At 40.0% G+C, this 13533-nt stretch overlaps 1 protein-coding gene across 2 annotated transcripts in view; it reads left to right on the top strand.

The window, feature by feature from the left end:
- The window catches only part of tmcc3 (transmembrane and coiled-coil domain family 3), a 59935-nt gene that overhangs the window by 34308 nt on the left and 12094 nt on the right, over positions 1-13533 (top strand). The window lies entirely within an intron of this gene.

Genomic DNA, 13533 nt, shown 5'->3' on the forward strand with positions numbered 1-13533 from the left:
CAGCATTTTTTAACCCTAGAGGATTATAAATAAATAAAGATATTGATTTCCTGTTCTTTTCTGGGTTTGCCTTCTATTAGTTTCCAGATAAAGAGTGTCTCCAGTCGCCCTTTGGTTTGCATTTATACTCAGCCCAACAAAGCTTAACAGATTTAAGTGATTTCTCACAGCAGCTCTTGTTCTTGTTGGCATTAACGATGAGCTTCATCATCGCAGCTAGTGGCGATGCTGCTGTCTGGCTGCAGTGCAAAAACATTGTTCTTTCTCTCGTTTTTAGCTGCTAAAGCAGACTTCAAGCTGTTCTTAACATACACTGTCTGAGGTGAACTGTAGAGAGTCATGAAAAAATCATCAGCCAAACTGACAGTGTGTGCGTCACTGACTGAAACAGGCAGCGTCAGAGTATAAATGGCTGTTTTTAGTCTGCTGCACACTGACATTCCCATATTTACTCATTAAGTTAAAACTAAGAAAGTCTTTGAGCACTTTGACAATAAAATGATTGAACTTGGTGCAACTTTGAGGTCCTGGTCTTTCTATTATTTGCCCTTTTAAAATGACTGGAAAGATGCCACAGAGTTTCAAAGCACCAAAGATGACAAACTAGTTTTAATGAGTGTGATATAAACGTCACTCATGTGAGATTTGGAGATTCTCCTGCAGAGAAAACTGGGAGGAGGGAGCCTGAGGAAAGGAACAGTTAAGGAGTTCATCTGGATCTACATACCCACATGTACAGTTTTAAACTGGCCTGGCTTGTTCTTTTAGTAATGTGGTTTTTAACAGAAGGAGGATTTAGATGGAAAGCTGTGGTTGACGGTTTGTGCCGTGATTGTGCAACTTAATTGCAATATGTGAAGGAGGAAATCTGCCGTTTCAGCTAGGTGGTGGATGGCCTGCTGGACAGGAAAGCTGGAGAGGAAAATAAGGAAATAAGATTTTTGCTTTAGACTTATGAGCCAGAATGTGGTGTCCCTGGACCCTGTTAAATCCATAATCCATAACTTTTTGCCTTGGAAGAAAACACCTGGCTTCTGTTTTGTTAGCTGCTCTGATGCCCTCAGAAAGAATGACTGAGGATCTTTAGGTGGCATGTTATTACACGTTACCTCTTCCTTTCATCTACTAGATATGAATCAACGTTAAAAGTCCATAATCGGTTATAATCTGATCTTTTAATGGAATACATTTTCACCCATGTTTTTGCAATTTCTGGATATTTTCCTGACACATTAATGAGAAGGATAAAAATATGATGGAAAGGTTGAACTCATACTTTGTCTTTTGTTTGATTCTCATACATTAAAGGCACAAGGTTTCTATTACTCTCTTATTTCTGACTCTATCAAATTAAAGCTGTTAAGAAGACTGGTTTAAATGTTTTATTTTATTACGGTGTGTTACTAAAATGTCTCCATGCAGGACAAGCCATGCACTATGTATATGATTTATTCATGAAGGGTCTGAGTTTGACCAAGCCTGTTATGGTTAACTCGGCTGCTGTGGCTGATAATTTTGTGAATACAGGTCACCTTTACAACCTGTGCAGTGTGATTAAAATTTAAAAATGGGCCAATGTTCCTTTAAAGGCCGCATGACATACTCTGACCTTAACTTGTGAGCACTCTTTTGAAGCCCTAATCTGATTCCGATGGTCCACCTGTGGAGTTCAAACACTGACCTCGGCTTGTTTCGGCAGAAAGAGTTTCTCTCTCCTTCTCACTCGTTCCTCGTCTGCCACTTTCTGTCTTCATCACTTCCTCTTCCTCGCCCTTTAAATCTGTCCTTTTTAAAAAAAAACTATTTTTGTCTTTTTCTCAAGATTATAGCCTTGCACATCTGTATCTTCACCCCGCTTTGTTTTCTGCGGAGCATTTGAGGCCGCCGTCTAAACGGGAGTTGCTGGATAATCTTTACTATGAAAAGCAGATTAAAATCTCAGATTACAAGAGGACAGGAGAGAGAACAGGAGAGGGGATTACAAGTTTTTTCCCTCTTTTTCCACCCATTGAGTCTCAAACTTGTATATCGATGGGTAGAGCATGTTGTAGACAAACATATACATGGATCAGGCTATGCTAAGGCTTTCCCACTCACCCATAAACTAGTTTTCTCAGATACAGTAGGATATTTTTTGTTCTAAGCTGAAGATTTACTTATGTGGGTTGTTGCTATAAATGTAGTGTTACCGAATCATTAGCGGATGCCGAGCCCCCGTGATAGTAAACAAGTTGCCAACTGTTTATTGATTTTTAGCTCAAAATCCATCCAGTTACTCTCATTTTCAATCTGCTGGTGTGATTTATTGATTTGCTTTATTTCCTTAGCTTTTCAGCAGATCAGTGTCGGACTAAATCATCTCAGAGGGAACACATCATCACCTCTCAGAAGTTTATCACAGCTTGAACCACAGCGAACTGCCAGCTGAGGCTTAATGTTCCCTTGAATTGTGGGAAATGATCCAAATGAAATGCAAATAAAGTAAAGTGAACTTCAGTGTGCCTCCCTAAATATAGCACGTCATCATCAAATATCATTAGCACAGACATTAGCATAATTGGATCAAACACTTAACACCAAATTGCTGAAAAGAGTGCCACCATCCAGTGTGACTTCAGAGTAAGCCATGTGTGCTCTTCTGCTGAGACATTTTCATCTTCATGCTCTAAAATGCACAGATTGTGTTATGAAAGGCTGCCGTGGGCTCTTATCCATCTCAGGCTGCAGACAAGTAGCAGCATCCTCTTAGCATGTGGAGGCAAAAAGGTTTTTGCAGAATGTGGCGTGAATGTTTAAAAGCACATAGCGGAACGGAAAGTGGAACATGTTTTTTAGACATGTGAGTGGTTCAGCTTCTGCGGTGAGGGCGAGGTCGGTCGGTTAGTCAGTGTGACATTTTTCACAATTTATTCATGAATTCTTTATTTTTAATGGTGATCAGCCTGACATCTAACGCTACAAGCAGGTGAGATTTTTGAGTTTTTAGAATTCTCCTCGATAATTTGGTGGATTGTCAAGAGGATAATGTTTGCTTTAGTGCCGTCATCAGGCACATGATGATCCAGTATCAACATCAGCAAAGCTTATTCCTTTAAGACTTGGCTCTGCTTTGTGTCTGGAGCTTATGAGAATACTTAACCTTTTACCTATCGACATCTTGTAGCAGTCACCAGATCACCTCTCTGGGTTTAAGGGTAGTGTGATAAAGGCTATCTCGGCAGGTCACCCCGCCTTGCCTGAGGACTGGACTGTTGGAAATGTGAACCAAAGACAATGCACACACCATCTGTAGCATCCTGTTTATTGTTCAATGATTCGAAATCAATTTGAAAGTGACGATATTGTGATTATAATTTTAATTTATAAATGTTGATTATAAACTTAGTTTGTGTGTTATGAATTGAAAATATTTGATGTATTATAATGCTTGAATTATGGAGTTAATTATTAGGGGTAAGGGGAAAAAATCATATTTTTATGGTGATATTACTGATTCGGGGACATCAAATATTCAGATATATCAGATATTTTGTTAAATAAGTTAAAACAATCTCGCCTGATGCAAACAGTTGCAGTCTGATGTGGACTGACCGCGATCACTCACAAGGAGATTGTCGAAGGTTTGTAAATAAATGTCATCTAGATTATAAATGCAGACAGGCTGCCAACATGTTGCCATCTGTTTGAATGAGCTCAACTCGAGGGGACTCGACTCAACAGGCTGGTTGTATTCTGATTATATTCCTATAGAACTGGAAGGCTGCTGAGCATAAATGTAATAGTTAAATGTGAATTTATGTCTATGTAGATAGCAATAGATATGTAATTTTTGACAATGTATCACCGGTAATTGCTGCGTTATCAGAAACAAATGGCACGTAATTAACAACTTGATTTCATTCAATCACAGACTGATTGCAGTGTGATTGCAGTGACAGTGTTAATATGCTTTACAATCTCATTTTGCAGAAAAAAATAACCAAAGTGAGACAACTTTATCGTAGTGGATATAGTTTGACTTGTCATCATTTGCAGTTGAAAAACAGGGATAAATTGCAATATATCGTACTGCAAAATGTTAAAAATCACAACAATATGGTATTGTGAGTCAAGTATTGTGATAATATTGTATTGTCAGGTGTCTGGTGATTCCCATTTCTATTAATGATATGTCATGGTTCTCTGCTGGGAAAGGGTGGAGTGTTCTGTGCAGGTCGGGGATCAGTAAGTGGAGGAGTTTTAGTGTTAGTGTTGTTTGTCGTTCACAAGTGTGAGGAATTTAGAGCAGGTCCCAGATGGATCAGCAGTTTGTGTGGACACTGGACCGATCTTTCTGGAGGTTATGTGTCTCTCCACTATCTTGGGAGTGCTCGGACTTTAACTCACAGAGTCTGGAGTGAATCTCTACTCAAGCTTCATCTGGATCTTCTGTTTTCTCTGTCCTTTCAGGCCCGGTGACATGTGCTGACTATCACCTTGAAACAGTTTCAGGTCAGTTGACTGAAACTGGGAGAGTCAGGGAGATATTTTCACTTACCTAACCCTGGCAGCTGTGATCTCACAGATGTTTAGAGGTTAAACACAAACTTTTGGCATGTCAACAGAATTTCCAGAAAATCAGCTCAAATACCGATTAGAAGATGGGTGTATCAAAATAAACACATCACTTTGCACTCGGCTCTGAAATCCTGATTCTGTAACATCAGATAAAAATCTGCATTCATGTAAGTTTAAAATACTGATATGTCAGCAGGTGAAGGTGTCGAAGCGCTTCTGTTGGCTGATTTTAAGACACTGAAACAGACTGTTGGAAAAGTAGAGCTCAAAAGCAGGGTGTTATCAGCTGATTGTCTAAAATCTTCTGGCTTCTCTGCTCAGTTTCTAATGTGCAAATTGAAAATGAAAGTAAAGCATTAGGCTTCATGGGCTTGCTCCGTCCTCTTAGTCATATTTATTATTGTTTATCCTGAGCATATGAACCCTGAAGAACTGCTTTCCATTGCCTAATAGGGTTGACTGCATGCAGTAAGCCTATCCACAGCAACCTTTCCCTTGGGGTCATCTCAGCTGATCATGGTTTAAATTTGCGCAGAGCGTAAAGGGGAATAAATAAGGAGAGGAAGAGAGCAGGACGTCTCGGCCACTCTGACTCATTCAGATGTGCCCTCTGTGCTCTGTCCCCCCCATCTGTGATTTCTTAATTAGTCTCTCGAGGCTATTGCAGGGCCGTGGCACTGTATGGACATCCAGGTCTGAGAAACTGCTCTGTTAGGAGCCAGCTTGCTTTACCTCACAGCAGAAGTATTCAGAGAGCTGTGAACAAAAGTTAACTTTAGAAATCTTTTTGTTACTGTCAGACCTCTGGTCAGTCAGGAGTCACACCCACTATCATAGTATGTTTATCTAGATTACATAAGAAAATTATCTTCCGTAAACTGCAAGCACTAGCTTTAGAGGGAATATAAAACAAAACGGAGGCCAAATAATCCTTCAGTCATTGCATTGTTTTTGATTACTGTTGCTCTTCTCTCAGTGTGTCAATCAGATGTCACATCCATCCATCACACGTGCATTCATCCTGATACGTGCACTCAAAAATCAATCCCACTGCTACCACAAGTGGGTGAGGATGCTTTTCACTGATTCCTTTCATCACAGTCTCACTGATTTCTTTCAAGTGCATGGATTTTCAGTTCAAAAGTGGTTGAGACGGGGATGGCACGGCACTCCATTAAAGTGGTGTTGAATCAAAAAAGCAGAATTAAATTTGATATTAAAGCTGTTAGAAAATGAGCAATTGTAGTCAATCACAAATGAAGTGAGGAAGATGGTTCAGGAGGTGATCAGTCAAAGCGACGGTATAATGTGATAACATGTTATGGATGTTTCATATTTCTCAAATACTTTGGAGCCTATGTAACCTGGACGTGTCCTGTTCTGCCTGCCACGAGCGCAGTGCATCTTTGGGTGGTGCAGAGAGTAGCCTGTTAGGACTTGAAGTCAGGTTTCAGTTACTGCTGCGCTTTATTGAGGCAAACTGTTCACTTGCCCTCAGCCCCACCTTAAGTCTGACCTAAATACAGGTGTGTGTGTGTGTGTGTGTGTGATTACCTGAAGGTTGGAACAAAGGGGAGAGCAAAGGTTGGATCTCTGTTTCGGTCTGAGTCACCGACATATTAACCAGAAAGTAAAAAGTTTATGTATATTACACATCGCTGATAATAAAACTTTATGTAAATATACATATCTAAACAAATGTGTACATTCATGCACTTTATATATTCACACACTCTTGATTCAGAGGTCACAAGCAAACGAGGGAACAGATGATGAACTTTTGCAGTTTGAGATCAGCAGGCCCAATTACAGCTCCAATATACCATGTTTTTCTGCAGTGTGGTGGAAATTAGTATAAAGTCATCTCAAATGTGAATATTAGATCAGTTATAAAACAAATCTATACAGATTTCTGCTGGGTGGGTTTTAGAACATTAAGGGCAACATTTTCTCTACTTTGTGATATTTTATAAAGGAAAAAAGGAAAGAATCTGTAGTCTGAAGAAGCTGTAGTCTTCTCCTGTAGTCCTTCTTCTGGCTGCTCTCTTTAGAGATTAACACAGCAGATCATCTACTTCCATCTCACCCTATCCCAGGATCCTCCTCTGTCACACCAGCCCTCTGCATCTCCTCCTTCACTACATCCATGAATCCTCTCTGAGGTCTTTTTCACAGGAAAAGCATCCACTATGCCTCCTCTGCACATGTCCAAACCATCTCAGCTTTGCCTCTCTAGGGGATTATTCTGCCGAAAGCTCAGACTGCACACAGCTCTAAACACTCGATTTTCATTTTTTTCTACTCTCAGCTCTGTGTGATATCATTGACAGCAGATATGCCTAATATGATGATCTCAGGCGCACAGCTCCGGCTGTGCGTACACACCTTTATCATTGTTGAAAAGATGGTGCAAGACATTTGAAACAGAAGGCAATGGCTCAAAACGGATAAAATATTAACTACTGAAGTATCACTGTGATGAAAGGATACAAGTGCATTAGTAGCAGTATCAGTGTTGCAGTAGTGTATAAAAGAAATGCACAAACTATAAAATGAATTATATATTTAGGTAAAAATATTAAAGTTTTATTGTCATTCCCATCCACCTGCTGTCAGGATCCTTTAGAGAAAGCTGTCTCAGTCCGGTTCCAAACAAACTCCAGTTCACGGTTCGTTTTGCGGTGATCTGACCTCGATCCGACCAAGTCATCAGGTGTATGCTGCCAGTTTGAGCTACATGCTTTCCCTTTGCCAAGCATGCTTTGCATTCTGGGATTTAGCCTGAGAACATCTGGTCAATAAGATGACCAGACTAAAAGTTCTCATGTGGGTTTGTAGTGATTTTGGATTTCTTTGAGTTTTCTGTGTGCAGAAAGAAACTAAACTACAGAAAAACCCTGAAGCTGTTTCTGACCAGAGGAAATGAACTGTAGGTGTGAAAATGCCCCTAAATCTTGTGTTTGGGTGCCACAGGCGATAAAGAGAAAGCTGTCTTTAATGGAAAGGAGTTAAACCAGCTGTGCTGAGGCTCAATGTCAGGGAAATAAGTAGCTTTCAATTATTATCTTAAGTACACAAAATATGGAGCTGGAAATCTCCAGTTTCTGGTCACAGTGGGACAAACGTATGCAAAACGCACACCATAGATGATAAAATACACATGAAATGCAGATTTTTTGTTTGGAATAATAATTTTTGACATACAAGCCAGTTTTATTTGTATTTAAATTCGTTTTATTAAAAAACCAAGTTTTCCTATAAAGTTTTTACCTGAAAGGTTAAATTTCCCTGTTTCCATCACTTCTCTGGGTTTGTATTCAGCCCCACTTCTCATTTTCTCGTCCGGTCTCTGACTGTTGTGCTCTCCATTTAATCCCAGGATGATTCTCTGTTGAATCTCTGGACCCCCACGGGGAGGTGTGTCTGTCTGCCAGCTCCTCTTCCCCGGAGGAGGCTCCTCTCTCTTGTAACAGAGTCACGGGTGAGCCCCTCCAGACAGAAGGCTCAGCGGTCCCATTCATATTCAACCCGGTGTCTCATTTCGCCTCAAACTGTCCCCTTTTTTCTTGTCATAGGTGAACTTCTTTTCCCTTGCCCTACGTGGTCTGAATGCAGTTTAAATGGCAGTAGCTGAGTTAGCACACCCAGAGAATGTTCAGTTACCAAAACCAAGCTAAACCCTTAATCCACAAAAAGCTTTGTGGCAATAAAGTTCATTATTGTATTGCTGTGATAATTTTACAGATTAAAAACAATGTTCCTTTGGTTCCTGACTTCAATATAGTGACTTCCTCTGATTAATTATGCAAATGAGCTTCATTTAAGTCACCCGAGGACATTTAAAAAAAAAAAAAAAAAAAAAAAAAGGTTACGAGCTTTTAAAGCAACAAAAAGCAAAGAAACAGTTGGAATTGGAGTGCTGTTTTTCTAAAAACATGTGAGAATGATGTGAAAATTATACAGTACAATACAGTGTTTTAAAAGCCCTCCAGGTAATGGAAATGATGCACAGAAGTGGCAGAAACCCAGTGTGAGAATGTTTCATTTATTATTCATACAGAGCAAACAATACTTTGTGCCCATTTCTGTTTGATTTGTACCGAAAAGGATTTTAGTCATTCGTCAGCACAAAAGCTCCCCTTGCTTTTTAGCGTTTCAGAGCTGAATGGATTTGAATTCAATCACAGGTGCACTGGTTTGTGTAACCTGTACCTCATCCTGTGGCAGCATGATGCATTAGGGCCTGGTGTGCGAGCTTTTCTGGAAGCCCTCAGGAAGTCGAGTCGTAAATAACCAGGAAAGCTCGTCAGTGTTGTTCTCAAGCCTGTTGTAACAGAGTGACAGGGTTTTTTTTCTGACTTCATCTCCATGTGTATCAAAAGAGCTGCTGATTTTTTTTTTTTTTCTGTGCTGTGCTGAATGTAGGTGTAGGTCAGTGTAATGGACAAATCCCGGTCCTTGATGTTTGAGGGTTATTTTAGAGTGTCACGCTTAACGTCATGGCCAAAGACTTTCTGCAAAAGTTGCCATCATCTGTTTGGTTAAGCTGGCCGTGAGTATTTATGGATAGCACTGTTAGTCTGTTGGCTGGATAAACTCACTTTTCTCAACAGTTACCAGACGGATTAACAGTAATTTTTAGATTTTAGAATTCCATCTACGGCAACACCAGTGTGTCCAAAATGTAATTATCTCATTTTCTCAATGGAATGGATTATGGGCATTTACCCCCTAACAACGGGTTTGGTGATGTGGTGGCATGTATCTGGTGACGCTGGCAGTACAGATTAAAAGTTTTACTACTGATTACATTCAGCCGCCTTCTTGGATTGCTAATTCAGGGTATGAGTTAGCAATCCACAAAAATTCCACAAAAACTTTCTGACTTCCAACCTTTTGAGGAATGTACCAATGGACCTACTGCTCAAACCTTTCGTCTATGAGGGGCAGCGAATCAGAAGAAAGCTGGCTTAAAGGGAAATGGAGGGCACATTTAATTGTTGAGGAGCTGCACCAAAGCCCAGTATTAAATAAATAACATACAAAACTACTTTAGTCAAGTCTAATAAAAGCAAAATGGAAGTGAAAATGAGCAGAATATTCCCTTTAACATGCCACCATACCTAACACTGAGGTTATGGTTCCACTAATGTACATGTTAGGGCTGCAATCGTTGCTTCTTTGTGTGGTAGGTGAAAACTGTGTGGTTCAAAGCAAGATTTGCTGAGATTTGGCAGTGGTACAGTGGTTAGCTTTGTGGCTTCACAGCAAGGAGGTCCTGGGTTTGAACCCACAGGCTGCATGCTCTCTGTGTACTTGATTTGCTTTTCTGGGTACTCAGATTCCAAATTTGCTGTAGCTGTGAATGTGATCTGGATAAGAGGTGAGGAAATGGATAGATGGAAGATTTGCTGAGTTTTTCTGTCATCGCTGTATTGATGATTTGATCATTTTGCTTTATTGTGACGTTAATGTGTTGTACTTCCCTGCAGTTGTCTTAGAAACCTGTTTTTAAACACCTCCCTCCACTAAATCTCTTTATCCGGATTCTCACAATCCAATTATTTCCTCCCCAGCACTCAAACCCTCACCAGTTCAACGCCAACATTAATCTGGTGTTCAGGTTCAGACACTGTGTGGCCCCATGCTGGGTTGGAGCCGAGTAATAGATGACTAATGTGCCATAATGTGTTACCATTCACTGGTGTAAGCACTGATTTATTAAGTAGAGTCACAAGTGCCAAAATAATTATTTGTGTTGGCTTTCTCACAGTCCTCTTCTGAGCACAAACAAGACACTATTTAAATAGTTTCTTTCAGGATGTGCTTTCATTCAGTATATTAATTGGTGATTAACTGTTTCACAGTATTTAGCCTTGTCTGTTAAATTTGCTCACCAGATGTTTTGTTGTAAGCAAAAAACAACAGGTATGCTTAAGTCCACCGAAGCCAGTATATCTTTGAGTCACTATGGGTCAGCTGTACATTGGGACTGCAGCTAACAGCTATTGTCATTTATTAATGTGATTACTTTTTTAAAAATCCCAGAAAATCTTTTTTTTTTAATCATTTCCCACAGTCAGTTTTGGCACAACCACACTGAGTTTACCTTGATTAGGGTTATGCCCAGCACCGTAATCTCAGAGATCTACAGTGGTTCTTACAGCTTCTAATATTATCTCAAGGCATGCTGCAGGTATTGCTGCTAGAAAAAGAAAGGGCAGGGGGTGGCTGCCGTTAGTATGTGGCAAATTAAACAAGCAGTTTATTTGCATGCAGACAGCTTTTATTTAGCTTTTTCTGTGGGAACGGCTAAAAACATGACATTCAAGCTATGACCACAGGTGGTTTCACTCAGAGCTTTTACAGGTATATTAATGTGAAAATACAGACTGCTCATTAGCGTTGGTGGATTTGAGACACTTTACTTCACAGGTGAATGGGGCCAGAAGCAGGTCATTCAGCTTGTCCAGTATACTTACTGTCATTAATCATTGTATGTAAACAAGTCTCCTTTTTTCTTTACAGGCTAAATAGAGGAAGTAATGTTTGTTATGATTTTTTTTTTCTTTTTTTTTTGTATTTGGGACACTCAGTATGGAGGGTGGATAGTGCTACCTTAATTGGGTGAATGTTAAAGCCAAACAGATCACACTGTGGAGCAGATCACCAAACTCATGCTTGATAGATACTTGATTCTGATTCTGAACCAGAATGGTTGCTGTTTCAATTTGTTGATTAATTCAACTCGATTCCACGGCCCAGTTTCCAAACATTTACTGTACGAGCAGGACGTGTTATCAGCTCATTAATCTTTATTGTCAGGCTGAGATGTCATTATTGCTCAGTGGCTTCCTGTGTGTCTGCTGACATTGACTAATAACATGTATGTGCAGTGCTTATCTTTACTGGTCAGAGGGGCTTTCACATTTCCTACAAACAGCCTTGAGTTGATTGATTAGCGCTGGATCGATCTGCGGCCGCTGATTGGTTTTTGACAAAATGATGAGTCTTACCTCTGCACTTCAGTTGTTTGCAAGTCACACTGACGAGCTGAGGGGAGGATTACATCGTTCACGGGGGACAGAGTGTTTACAGTTTGCTCGTTTTGGACTACCTCTGGCTCATGTTAGTGGAAAATAAATTGATGGATCGGAGGCAGGAATAAATAACTTACTCTGCAGAGGGAGCAGCAGAAGAAAAGGTTTCCCTTGGCAATTTCCTGTGTTTGTGCCAGGCTGCCGTCTCCCCATGGCAAGGTCCCTCCATCAGATGAGCTGCCGTAGTGGGTGGTGGAGAAGCACTTGCTGCCCCGCTCTCTCTCCCTTTTTTATATAAAGTGCACACTACAAGCTTTGACTCTAGTTCCTAATCTTTCATTTTGATTGCAAAAAAGTGATGTGAAAACACACCAGAGTTCACACACAGGCGTTGAGTTTTTTATAGTTAGCCTTCTACTTATCTCTGTAAATGATACCTGCACATGAAGTCGCATATGCAGGTATGCATTTGTAGTCTGATTTCTGTCAAACATGTGTTGGATGAAAACAGTCCTCTGTAATCCGATGACAAATTAGCCTTATTTCAGCGTTTTAAACTTGAATCAACAACTAATGGATGGATTGGCATGAAATTCAGAGCATACTGTCACAGTCCTCAGTGGACGAGTCCAGCAGATTAAATCATCACCATGAAATGTAATATTTGGGCCCATACAGATGTTCAAAATAACAGTTGGGTTAATAGCTGCTACAATTTTCTTTCTCTTTGCTTATTTTTGTTGTCCTGTGTTGCCAAGGAAACGAAGAAATCCTCATTGTAAAAGATAATTGAATGATTTTAAACTCTTTAAATACTGTTTGTGAACATTCATCCAGTGGAAGCAGCAGATTAATGTCTCCTGCCGACATCTGTGAGTGTGCTGTTTGCAGCTAGGCCACTGGCTGCCTGTACAGCTGATGTGTGGCTGGTGTGTTATGCATGCTGTGGATGAATTGTAATAAATAAAGTCATTGCTGACTTTGAATCTGTGGATATAATTGGGTATTTGATCAGCTATGTGCCTTTAAAAAAATGCACGGCTCTGTGGATCAGTCTGTCAGCACACTGCTTTGGTCCAGACTTTTTAAGCAACATCAGGGGAGTAAATGGTCTTTTCACTCTTGCTCCCTCTCTCTTGTTATACTCAGTGCAACACTTGTCAGAAAAGCTTTTATTCCACTTTGAATTTCATTAATATTTCATGTCACCCGGCTCTTGATTTGTTGAGTAATTTAGTTTTGGACCAGTTAGTCATGAAACTGACATTCCCATCAGTTTAACAGCCGATGATTGTCTGCAGAGAAGCGCACCCACTCAGGAAATAATGCCCCCAAAATGATCCATGATCTTTTATTTGGGAAGGAGGAACATTTCAGTCCGTGCACTGTACAGCTTTACGGGTGCAAGATAGAACGCCTAAGTTCAATTTTTAGAGATGAGCAAGGAAGCGGAATAAACAATAACATCTCAGTAGTCGATGGCTGATTCATTTGTCCAATCACACAACCCTAATCTGTTCTTTTATGCTTAATTGTAAGGTTGGCAGGTTTTTTGTGTGTTATTCATTTAACAGTGATGAAAAACATGGAATTGAACATTTGAGATGCTGATTGGTCCATAATGATAGATTTAAATGAGGGGTTTTAAACTAATTTGAGTTCACAGGCCACATACAAACCAGTACACAGTAATCTTTCAAAATAAGCATAATTTTCCTTTGTTTTAGTATAAAGAAGTGCATCTGCAAACATTTATTTTCAGTGAGTCAGCCCTTTACAAAGCAAATGATTAAAAACTGGAGATATTTTACAGTTTCACATTAAGTAGAACTTGCAGATCACAGCGGATCTATAAAGACACAAAACCTCCATGTATGGGACATTTCAAGCAACTTGTCAGTCTTTTTCTGATCCTGCACAGTAAAACTTGAGCCAC

Source organism: Oreochromis aureus, linkage group 17, assembly GCF_013358895.1.
Source record: "Oreochromis aureus strain Israel breed Guangdong linkage group 17, ZZ_aureus, whole genome shotgun sequence".
Classification (NCBI taxonomy): domain Eukaryota; kingdom Metazoa; phylum Chordata; class Actinopteri; order Cichliformes; family Cichlidae; genus Oreochromis; species Oreochromis aureus.